The following is a 12,276-nucleotide window of genomic DNA, read 5'->3' on the forward strand; positions in this document are numbered from 1 at the left end:
GCTTGCCCGATTGTTTACACGGGCACGAAGTACTAATCTTGAGCTATTGTGATCACGTTTGTCCATTGCGCGTGTATCATGCATGCGTGCATCCGTTTGTCATCAGGAATTACTTAAAACGACAACTTCCACATCACTACTGAATTGATTTTGAACAAACTTTACACAAACTATCTCTGTATGGCTCTCTTTTCAAAATTGTACGGATGTTTTCGGGGTTTTTTTAACATGTGGGTCATTATGGTCAAAAATATGTTTTCAGCTATCAAACTTTAAAAGTATTTTTCTCTGAAACGATAATGACTAGAGCCTTGATATTGGGCTTGTGACAACAGGGTTTGACTCTCTACCGTAAGTGTTCAAATTACTACCATATGGTCAGAAATGACAACGCCCCTGAGTGTTAGATGTGTAACTGTATGCTTATGTATAAAAAGTTTTAAAATGGTCTTCTAAAAAGCCATAAATGCTAGAGCTTTAATATTTGTCATGTGATATAAGGGTAGACTTTTTACCATAGTTCTTCACATTATTGCCCTAGGATAAAAATGGCCAAGTCCCCGTGTATGACTTGTACTTAATATAGGCTTATATATAGGAACCCTCGAAAGTCTTCTCTGAAGCCAAAATAGTTAGAGCCTTGATATTTGGCTTGTAATATCAGGGTTTGATTCTCTACCATAATTGTTCAACTTACTGGCCAAGGGTCACAAATGGCCACATCCCCGGATGTGTCGTGTATATACTATAAGCTTATATATAAGGAAGTTTGAAAATATTCTTCTCTGAAGCCATAATAGCTAGAGCCTTGATATTTGGCATGTATCATAAGGGTTTGACTTTCTACATAAGTGTTCTAATTATAGCCCTAGAATCAATACTGACCACGCCCCTGTGTGTGACATGGTCTTACTATAGGCTTATATATAAGAAACCTCGAAAATATTATTCTCTGAATCCATAATAGGTAGAGCCTTGATATTTGCCGTGTGATATCAGGGTTTGACTGTTTACCATAATTGCTCAAATTATTGCCATAGCTTAAAATGCCATGTCCATGTGTGTGACATGTATATGTGTGTGGCATGTATATATTTTATGCTTATATAGAAAAACCATGAATATCTTCCACTCTAAATCCAAAATAGCTAGTAACTTGAAGGCTTTTACACATGTGAGCGCTTTAGGGTCAATGACCTTCTCGCTTAACAAATCTGCAAATTCTAAATATTTTCATGTAGACTTATGGCGACAATCGGGGGTCACATTGTGGTATGCAAAAAAAAAATGAAATGGGATAAATAGGATAAATGTCGGTCAAATCAAAGCGGGTAGTCATGCCGGCGGTTATATGTCAAGCAGCCACAGAGTACCTTTGACAAAAATGAAAGTACAAACTGTTTGTTGACAATCGGTCAATAGTTTGATATGTGAAGTGTCGTATTATCTGATTGAAAGATCAACTTCAAAGGACGACACTACAATAAAACAGATGAGTTTCCCAATATTTTTCTAATGAAGATTTTGTTGTTTTCGTTTGAAACTCACAACATAATTAATCTTTACGGATACTAATTTATGTACTGCCTTAGCTAATATAGGTGAAAATGCTATAAAGAGATTTAGGTCAGTCATTTTATATTATTCATTCTGTTATTTATATCATACAGTATGAAAATGAATCTGTCAATAGTTAAGGTTGCAGTAACGTTACTCTGCAAAGCTTCATTACCGCCGGACAGTTACCCTCATTCTGCAGCTACAGCCAGTGACAGTTTCCTAAAGTAAATGGTGTGCCAAAGAATCAGTGATGCTTGCGGTGCAAAGGCATTGTCCTTGTCGTCAATGATTTATTGTATAAATATGTAAGGTGTGCCGTCCGTCATAGAATGATTGGAAACGTTGTCTGATATGGCAATTTCGATATCGGTAGCCAATAAAATACAGATTAACTGGTAATCCTAGGCACGCTCTTCAAAATGGCCACTACACAAACCGAAAGTCGCTTCTAGTTAAGAAAGGGAAACAACAGTGATTTTATTTGTGTTATAAAGGCCAATAAGAATACTGACACAGATTATGCTAAATACATGTACTGTTGCAAAACATACACACATATAGTAAGGGCGTGACCAAGTTATCATCATCATTATCATCTTGAGTATTTGCCTCCCTCCTTGTAGGGTATATTTGCAATGTATGTCTTGACTTTGTGTCAGAAAGATTTGGAAGAAAAGAAAAAATAGATATCATTTGGTTTTTATCATTTGCCTATGGGCGCAGATGATGTACTGAGGATAATTCATGAATTAAAATATTTCCAACATATCATTTTCAAACACTTTTTAAGTCGGATAATATGAACGAAATTGAATGCAGACATATCCAAATTATTTCTTGATAAGTCGGTTATTACTCAATTATCAGCCAGGTTTTAGCGGCAGATAACCATCACTGACAAATTGCAGGTATATTACATGTTTTTTTCATGTTACAACATCTGCAGATTTCCTTGGGATCTAATGGTGCTCAAAGCACATTAGGCGACAATGTATTCTGAGGAATACTGCAGATGCTACACAGGAAACAAACATGTATAAAAATGTACAAAGCTATTCTAGCATAAGGTATGCAGAGAGCTAAAACACAGAATATAGTGTCCATATGTGTCATCGAATATTCTTAAAATATACGGGAATGTCAGCTTTGTCTGAATACATTGACATTATTTCCATAATGGAAATATATTATAGGGCCGTAATACCTTTACGCTTTGCTACGAAATGCGGTAAAAAGGTGTGTTGATAGCACATGAGTACGAAAATCTATGTGTTAACACACGATTACTTTCCTGTAAAAACACCCTCTTACAAAAAAGCAGTTGCATGCTAGAATATTTGAAAATATACAATGTATTTTGCACCGTATTATATCATTAATACTTCTGTTTGTCCATGGTTTTTTTCGAAGGGAGCATCCAGTTTTATATTTGGGTAAAATGTATCATCTTTATATTTTTTTTTTACTTCAGTATCTATCACAGTTTTCCAGATAGTCAGAGTGTTGGAAATGATACAAAACATGTATTCTGTCATACTGTGATGATTTCACTAACATTAAATCTAATATATCTAAACAATTGCTAAGTTATAAAAGTTCCAAAAAGGAAGCTGAAGGATCACAATCACCCTTCGATGAGTGTGAACATTGCCATCTTCTAATATTATTTTCTTGAATAAAAAAAATCTGAAGCTATGACGAAAACCTTGTTCAGAAAAGCCAGCATAACAGCTTACCAACCATACACTATTTTATGGGAATAATGTTATTAGACCTCATTAAGTTATGGAAATTAATCTTCAAATCTACTTCTTTTTGTTATTATATAAACAAGTAAATATTAACTAAAAGGTAAACTTAATTTAAGTTTTCAAGAGATATATGTCCCTTTAAACACAAATAACTCAGTCATAAAGACATAAGGTACTTATCTAACAAACCCTTACATTTATGGAAGTTAAACATACAAAATGTATACAGAATATTTTATAGAACTTTTAATGAAAAACAGAAAATAAGATAATTAAAGGTGGCAAAATTCAAAAATTCATACTGTGAAATCATTATTATTCGTAGGGGAATAATTTTCATGGATTAAGTCCCAACGAACAGATTGTGCCCAAGATGATGTAAATTGTACTTAATGTCGTCAAAAATACACCATAACCGTCCGATCTGGTCCGTAGTTGTGTGCATGCGGCAGTACTGACCTGCAGCTTTAGTGGGCGTTGAATTCTTCATGTGAGGAAGCCAGCTGGCTTACGGAAGGTCGGTGGTTCTACGCAGGTGCCCGCTCGTGATGAAATAAATAATGCACAAAGTGGCACCTGGGGTCTTCCTCCACCATCAAAGCTGGAAAGTCGCCATATGACCTGAATTTTGTCGGTGAGACGTTAAACACAATAAAATAAATAAATATTCAGCTTTAGTGTTGTTAAGAGAGGCTCCACCAACGATAAACATAGATATGCATCGGAACAAAACCGACTTCTTCATTCAGACATTTACCCGTGGTTTGTTTACGACATGCTCGTCAAAGTAAAAGTAGATACTAAAAATAGTAGTTAGACGTAAATTCACGTGACAGACCGCACTATGCTGTGGCTGTCATTTACATTTTTTACATTATTTTGTCGCACATTGTTTTAAGGATCCTATATATAATATGGTGTACTCCATGGTGATGTAACATGCCCTATTGTTTTATGTGTTATAATAATATTTGTAGCTTCTAACCAAGTTTATACCTGGATTCTTGAGCCCAGACGATCTATATCCAGAAAAGACGCTTCTCTTATTCCAAGAAGACCCTAGGCATGGGAAGCAACTACCCCACCCCACCCCACTTTTCAGAAGACCCTAAACCAGGAGTTATATCCGAATCTACATCTTCCGGCGAATGATTGTGAGATCCTTCAGCATTTATTTTCGGAAGATTCGAAAAAGTTCGAAGAAACCGGTACTACCAGGAGTCAAACTGGTAACATGGCTGTCCGGATTTGACATTAAAGTACCATTTACCATACTGTTGTGACATTTGTTACGTCACCAAGAGTAGTATTCGTCGAGTATAGACAGTAATTCAAATCACTTATTGTTTCTCTTTTATTCATTGCACATTTTCATCTTTTGTTTTTCATTTGTAAATAAATTTGTCGATAGTGTAGAGAGTTGTTAACACTTGTTCTTATCAGCTATTGTATTGTTTGTCTGTCTGTGCTTCGTCCATCCTGTGATACATTTAAAATGGCAAATATATCGCCAGAATTGTTTTGACGATAACATTAAAACTAATCAAGATGTAATGAAACTTTAAAAAGTTCCTATTGCCAGTAATCAAAATGCGTTTGAAAAAAACGGATAAATAGTTTACAACATTAATGGTTCTAAACGTTGACACACCAGACAATGAAAAGTGAAGTGAAATCTCTGCCTATACATTTCAACCACTCTCATAATGCTGCCTAGGAACGGGAACTTAAGAATCTACTTTTTCCTCAAAATCCATTCTTCTTTTTTTGGATCTTTTAGTTTGATCTAATTACGATTATGATAATTAAAAAGACGTTGTGACCGCTGTGTTTACAAACAAAACTAGATTAGCGTTGTCATGTGAAATATATCGGAAATGTAACATTGTCCAATCAGTAATCAGTTATGATATATGTCAAACTTGCTCGAGATGAAATTACAAAATATGTATTATTAAGATATCAGTTCTGTTAAGGGACCGGCGGTTTTTGTCCTTCCATAGTGTGGTCTCTGAATGCAAGTTATACTGTAATAGAATTTCAGGATTATCTGTGTTAAAAGTTTTATTTCACAGAATCGAAAGGAATATAAGTGTTACTCAATGGTAAGGGTTTGTTGCTGTCGTTCTGTTTTAACATATGAGATAACTATGTGAGGCGGGCTCATTTCATTTTACTATACCATTCAATCTGCACAGTCTCTAAATAGTGTCAACCTAAGTTGATTCAGAAGGATGCCTTTTAATAGCAACCTGAAGTTCACTTAAGTTTCACGAAGCATGAACATTTCCAGTCATGCTATAGCTAGAGGGACATATACTTTATAGGGAGGTTATTACCCCTTGGCTATATCAAGTTTACTCTCAAGTTAGATTATCTAAAGACCAAGCCGAACAACGGTTTTTAAATTTATTTACAAAGCCATTATCAAAAGTAAAAACAGCCAGTCTATAATATGAGACTATCATCATAAAATAAAATGTGACAACAAGTAATACAATGAATACCACGTAATATTGTAATTTCTTGAACAAATCTAAAGATGGGGATCAGCTAGGGAACCCAAGGCTTGTGACGGAGGAGGGCCGTCTGCAACCCAATTTGTACGAGATCTTACTTTAGTGTTATGACAGAATGCGGCTGTCTTTACCCTTGTAGAGATAGAAACACTAAGTATGTAATAATAGGGATCCACATTGAAACCCCCATTAGGGTTATAACAGAAAACGGCTGCCGGTAACCCAGATTATGACAAACAAACATACTAGACGTAGGGTCAGAATTGCTGACCAAGACTAACTGATTTCAAAAGTATTAATGTAAACTTACAATAATAATCAGACTGGTCTTAGATTAGCATAATAACATATTTATAAAAAATATTAGTTTCTCTAATATCATAAACACAAAATCCTTTTCACCTTAAAGATACACTGAATTCGTATGAGAATTTATTTTAGATTAACTGTGAAAGAAATGTAATTTTCAATGTATTTAATACACGCAATACACAGAACTATACTTCCAATTAGCATGTAGACGAGTCAAAACTCTTTCATTCCTTCCATCTATATACAATAAAGATGACAGGACGAAATATGGCTTATTTTAGCTATAATCATGAGTAATGAAGTATACACACAGCAAGTTAATGGATATGAAACCTATGTTTTCAATGTTCAACAATAAAGAAACAGCATGATTTTGTAAATTAAAATCGATTTATAACATGTAACCCTAACCTAATTTTCAACAAGTATTCAAAGCTGACCAAAAAAGCACGAATTTATTCTGGATAGTATAATTCATTAACATGGAGATTAAGCTGTCAATTGACTGTTCAAATATTAAACAAATATTTGATGAAACAGTCAGAACTCCAAAGTACTCAAAACCAATATAACGTAGCCTCTATTCAACATAATTATATTATTATTGTTAAATATTTAAAGCCGTAACCACTCTGCACTTCGATCATACAGTTTGACATAGTCCTTTGACGGAACTTGAGGAGTATAAATGGTCAACATTTTGAATACAAGGCACACTTATCAAATAAGCAGTCCCAGCTGTTTCCTACAGCGCTCAAACAATATGACCAAGCATGTGTCTCAAATGAAAATGAGAGGATTTTTTTCAAGCTGAAATTTGATACAATTTTAAGTGTATCACCTATTCCACCGAATATCACTCAGATATCATCTAATCTCATTATTAGATGTCGTCAAATCTCTATATCACTCTATAACAAACTGATCAGTTCCCACTTCAAAATAAAAAAATATCTCACACTAATATCTATCTAAAGTTGTAGATAACAAATAAATATTTAACCTCGAGGCCTACGTGTCCGAGTGGCTATGGTCGCTGACTTCAAATCACCTGCCCCTCACCAATGCGGGTTCAAACCTCACTCTGGACGTTGAATTCTTCATGTAATGAAGCCATCAAGCTGGCCAACGGAAGATCGTCGGTTCTATCCAGGTGTCTACCCGTGATGAAAGAATGCACGGAGTAGCAGCTGGGGTCGTCCTCTACCAAAGCTGGTAGTTTGCCATATGACCTTTAGTTGTGTCGATGCGACGTTAAACCCAAAAAAATATTTTACTTAATAAGCAAAATAATGATGGAGTATCAAACATTGATATCACAGTAACAATTGTTTGAAATTGTAGACATCAATATAATTATCGTAATAAGCAAAGTAATTTTTAAATATATCTAACCTTACATAAAAGACATTGATATTACATTAACAAATATTTCAAATTGTGCATATCAATATACTTAACATTATGAGCAAAGTAATGATTAAAGATATATACATGTCCGTGACCTTGGTAGGCCCTAACATAAGAAAAGGCACAAACAAAATTGTCATACTTACATTTCCTAACAAAAATCACCATTGTTTACATAAATCCAGCAAACTTGCGGTCTAAGTTCACAGTTTCATGATTTTCTCGAATTCCTGAATGTATCTATAAAATATTTTTAAACGTAAATAAACGACCAAAGTAAGGTGACAGCAAAACCGCTGAGTCATACCGAAAACATATGAAATCCCTTGCTTGGCGCTCAGCATTTAAAAGGACATAGGTACCCCCTCTCTGAGTCTGATGAACTCACGGCGCTTGATATCATCAGGCATGAGGTGTCAAGAGTGCGATATCTAAGTTGAAAAAAATGAAAAATCTTGCTAAACAGTGGACCGATCCGAATGGCATTTTTATCAAATACGCAAGCTTCTACGCGCTCAACTGGCTCTGTTACCTAAAGTTTTCCTAACTGTTAAGCTATTTCTTATAACCAGCAACAGAGGACCATATAAATTGTTCGAGCTACTCCCATACCTGAACACGCGATGTTTCCCTGTACTACAAAACTTCATAACACATGATTCATAACACATGAAAAGTTTAATCAAACAGTCTAAGTTGAATAAATGAAAACTTTGAAGCGATGTTTCACTACACATAACCTTGAAAATGTTTATTTACAACAAGTTGATAATTTACAATTTTACTTACGTTCATGTGAGGTAAAGTAGTAGCAATAAGGCTACGAACTGCACATACGTCTATTGTATGTGTCAAAAACTATCGCATAAAAGATGTTTACCATGGTTCCGTAGTTGAGACTCTGGTACATTTCGCCAATATTTTTAATTTTGCAATACAACAGGTAAAAGTTTTAACCAAACAGCGGCTTTTTGTGACAATATTCGCTACAAAAATCAAAATCGGCCGTGAATAGCGTGACCGCGTCCTTTTTAATATCAACACCGAATTATGAAGAACACCCTTATTATTTCTAAATATCCGATTAAAAGAATAAATCCTTATTTATTGAAGTCACGTAGTGTCCTCTCAATTAATTGTGAGCAAGTATTTTGCTAAGAGATTGCACGAAGGGCGTTCAATATGTAATGTTACTCCGTATGTAGTTCCGTAACCGCTTGTTATTTTTAGATGCGGTTTTCGGCACATTATAGAGCAATTTATTGGGAACACAATGCTATATAAATTATAAAAATCGGCAGGTATAAAGTAAAAATATATTAATTTTAGTGAGGTGTACTCAGGTATACTGGACCCTAATTATAATTTAGGTTTGTCCTGGGCAGCCAAAGTCTCAGAAAAATAAAATAACTTGTAAAATCACAAAATTCTATCATTTTTCTACGAGGTACAGCAATTTGTGATGTGTTTGCGTTTGTTTTAAACTATTTATTGCATTTTTAATTTTACAACACAACTAAAAAGCTAAACTCAAGGTTGATTCCATCTAAAATGAGTGTTGAGAGCGATTAATCAAAGTTGTAAGAACTAGTTTCGCAATCGAGAATTAAGATATTAGTATCAACTTAAAATACAAGAACTTTTTAAACAATGAGTATCGCGCCTGACAAAATTGCAGAGGCTTATTATACTCAACTTATCATTTTTCGAGTAAAAATATACACACTCAATTTAAAACTGTTATAAACATTTTTGCTTTAGTTTTCAAATGTTTTTGTGAAGATCATGATTTGTTTTATCTGCTTAAACTGAAAATTGAACTATAGTTCTAGTTGTTGAATAGTAGAATCAAGGAATTGCATATTACAATCTCAGTATTTTGGACATAAAATTGTCTAGTATACCCGAGTACACCTCACTCAAATGATTATATTTTTACTTTGAATCTTCCAATTTTTATAATTTATATAACATTTTGTTGCTAATAAATTGCTCTATAATGTGCCGAAAACCGCATCTAAAAATAACAAGCGGTTACGGAACTACATACGGAATAACATTACATATTGAACGCCCCTCGTATACATTTTCCATTCGGCTAAATCTGCCAGGATACGAGTTATATGACCCAGGGAAGTGCCTACGCCTTAAGTGTGTGTATGTTCGGGTTTAACGTCTTTTTCAACAAATTTTCAGTAATATAAACGACGGTGTCTACTTGTAGAAGTGAGCACAATGCCCAACTTTATAGTGCTGCCTCACTGGAATATCACGCCGTAGACACGTGGCATGATACCCCACCCAGTCACATTATATTGACACCGGGCTGACCGGTCCTAGCACTATCCACTTAATGCTGAGCGCCAAGCGAGGAAGCTGCTAGTACCATTTTTTTTAAGTCTTTGGTATGACGCGGCCGGGGATCCAACCCACGACCTCCCGCACGCAAAGCGGACGCTCTACCACTAGGCTGCCTTTTGTATCTTGAACAATGAAATGGGTCTAATCGTTAAGGTGACTATATTTTAGATTAGCTGACAAACGATGTAAAATGTCCTTTGTTAAAACGTATAGTTGCTGAGACCAAATAGTTCATTATCAAATTTTCCTCTAGCTACCTTGTACCAATGATTCGTAAATGATTTCAGTTATGAGCTAGATAACTTCAGGAATCAGAGAAAATCACTCAATGTTTCACCTATCAACCTTCAACTAATGAAATCAGCTCAAACTCATGTAGGCTGCAGATATTATACATGACTGGTTCACGTCAAACAATATTTTTGAATCTACAATATACGAGCCCTATCGTATAGATGCTCAGCCTATGTCTTTTTTTTAAAACTGCAACTCAAATGTTTGCCCTGACCGCCTATATGCTATCACATGTAGCATTTAACTATCATATAGATATAGCGCCGGTGCCTTGACTGTACTTCGCCAACAACGCTGAACCTCGTCTATAAGCTGGAACTCTCCTACTATCTCAATAGATTACCAAACTCTGGGTCTCTGTCTCAGCTTTCCGATGCTCAGCCTATAGTTGCTATCGTCTGGAGTATTCAACTACCGTTAAGGTAAAACTTTTATGCGCTGGCCCTATAGCTCGAAACCTTGTTGAAATTCTTCAACTCTTCTTTAGTCGTCTTCTTTTTAATAATTTATCCGCCCTGACAGTGTAGATGCAATAATTTACTTATCAAGGTACTGGGATAAATTATTAGTTGAATCCTCGGTGTGTCTTCTTCTGTCGCTGGGCACAGAATCCATCAACCCATTTATACTTTAGCAGACGTGAGCTTTGATTGGTACTATTTATAGAACTTGTTTCTGATTGGTCTAAATTCGTACATAATATTTTACAGGATCCAGCTAACACTGTAGTTAACCCAAATGTTCTATAAATGACCCAATTCCTATTATTAAGAGCAATTCAAAAATAATCATAGCAACGATAGCATAGAAAGGGAGTCAAGCACTAGCTGTGCTTATGTGTTACGTTATCAATATATTAAATATACAAAATATTCTGACAGAATCCAATCCCGGTAATACTATGAGTGCGCACGCTTACCAGAAAAAAACGACAGAAATAACTCGGGAGTCTGAGAATGCAATAGATAACAGTGGGTTAATACGTCAAACTTTTGTTTTCGTTTGTTTGTCTATCAGGAGTAAATTGTATAAATAACGACAAATATATATCATTTAGCCGGCTTTATTTACATACGTACAGAACTAATATAGATAATCAAAAGGTGATCTAATATTGTTAAAATATATTCGAACACTGTGAGAATGAATTATGAAAAATGAATCGACTTTTCAGTTTGTAATTTAGCCTTTTTCACCAAGAAAATTGTAAATGAAAACAAGCATGTAGAATATTTATGCTATTGTTTAAGGTAAACAAGTTAACCGCGCTTAATTCTAAAACTAGGTGGTATGTTTAGGACATACAATTATTTTTTTTAGGATTAAATTATCTTGAGTGATCAACATCTTATTTCGTGCGCACGACATCTTATCTTGAGCGATCAACATCTTATCTCGAGCGATCAACATATTATCTTGAGCGATCAACATATTATCTGGAGCGATCAACATATTATCTGGAGCGATCAACATCTTATCCCGAGCGATCAACATATTATCTTGAGCGACCAACATATTATCTGGAGCGATCAACATCTTATCTCGAGCGATCAACATATTATCTTGAGCTATCAACATATTATATCGAGCGATCAACATCTTTTCTCGAGCCATCAACATCTTATTTTGAGCGATCAACATCTTATCTCGAGCGATCAACATCTCTGTCATCTTATCAATATATATTAAGGACCTTTGTGTGAATTCAGATCATTAGTAAAAATATACGGCTGCCACCGTTTTGTGTTCTTTTTTTCTTATTATACTTATAACCGTTTCACATGTTTGCAGGGTTAGAAATTTAAATACGCAAACTGATAAAAACGCAGCAAAAAGTCAGTGATGATGCAAAGAAATAAATTTATGTCCTTGACAAAAAAAGGAATTAGTATGTAGGCTTCGCCCATATATTAAAGAATTTCCTTGTTTTCCTTTAATTCATGCATGCAATTTTTCTGCGCGAATTTATCAGTCGAACTGAAATTTCTTGCTATCTAATAACATGCAGTATGCATCATTGGTTATGTTCATTTGATTTCGAAGATAGGATGACCAATTATACGCATTGC

The sequence above is a fragment of the Mercenaria mercenaria genome, chromosome 19 (genome assembly GCF_021730395.1).
Source record: "Mercenaria mercenaria strain notata chromosome 19, MADL_Memer_1, whole genome shotgun sequence".
Lineage (NCBI taxonomy): Eukaryota > Metazoa > Mollusca > Bivalvia > Venerida > Veneridae > Mercenaria > Mercenaria mercenaria.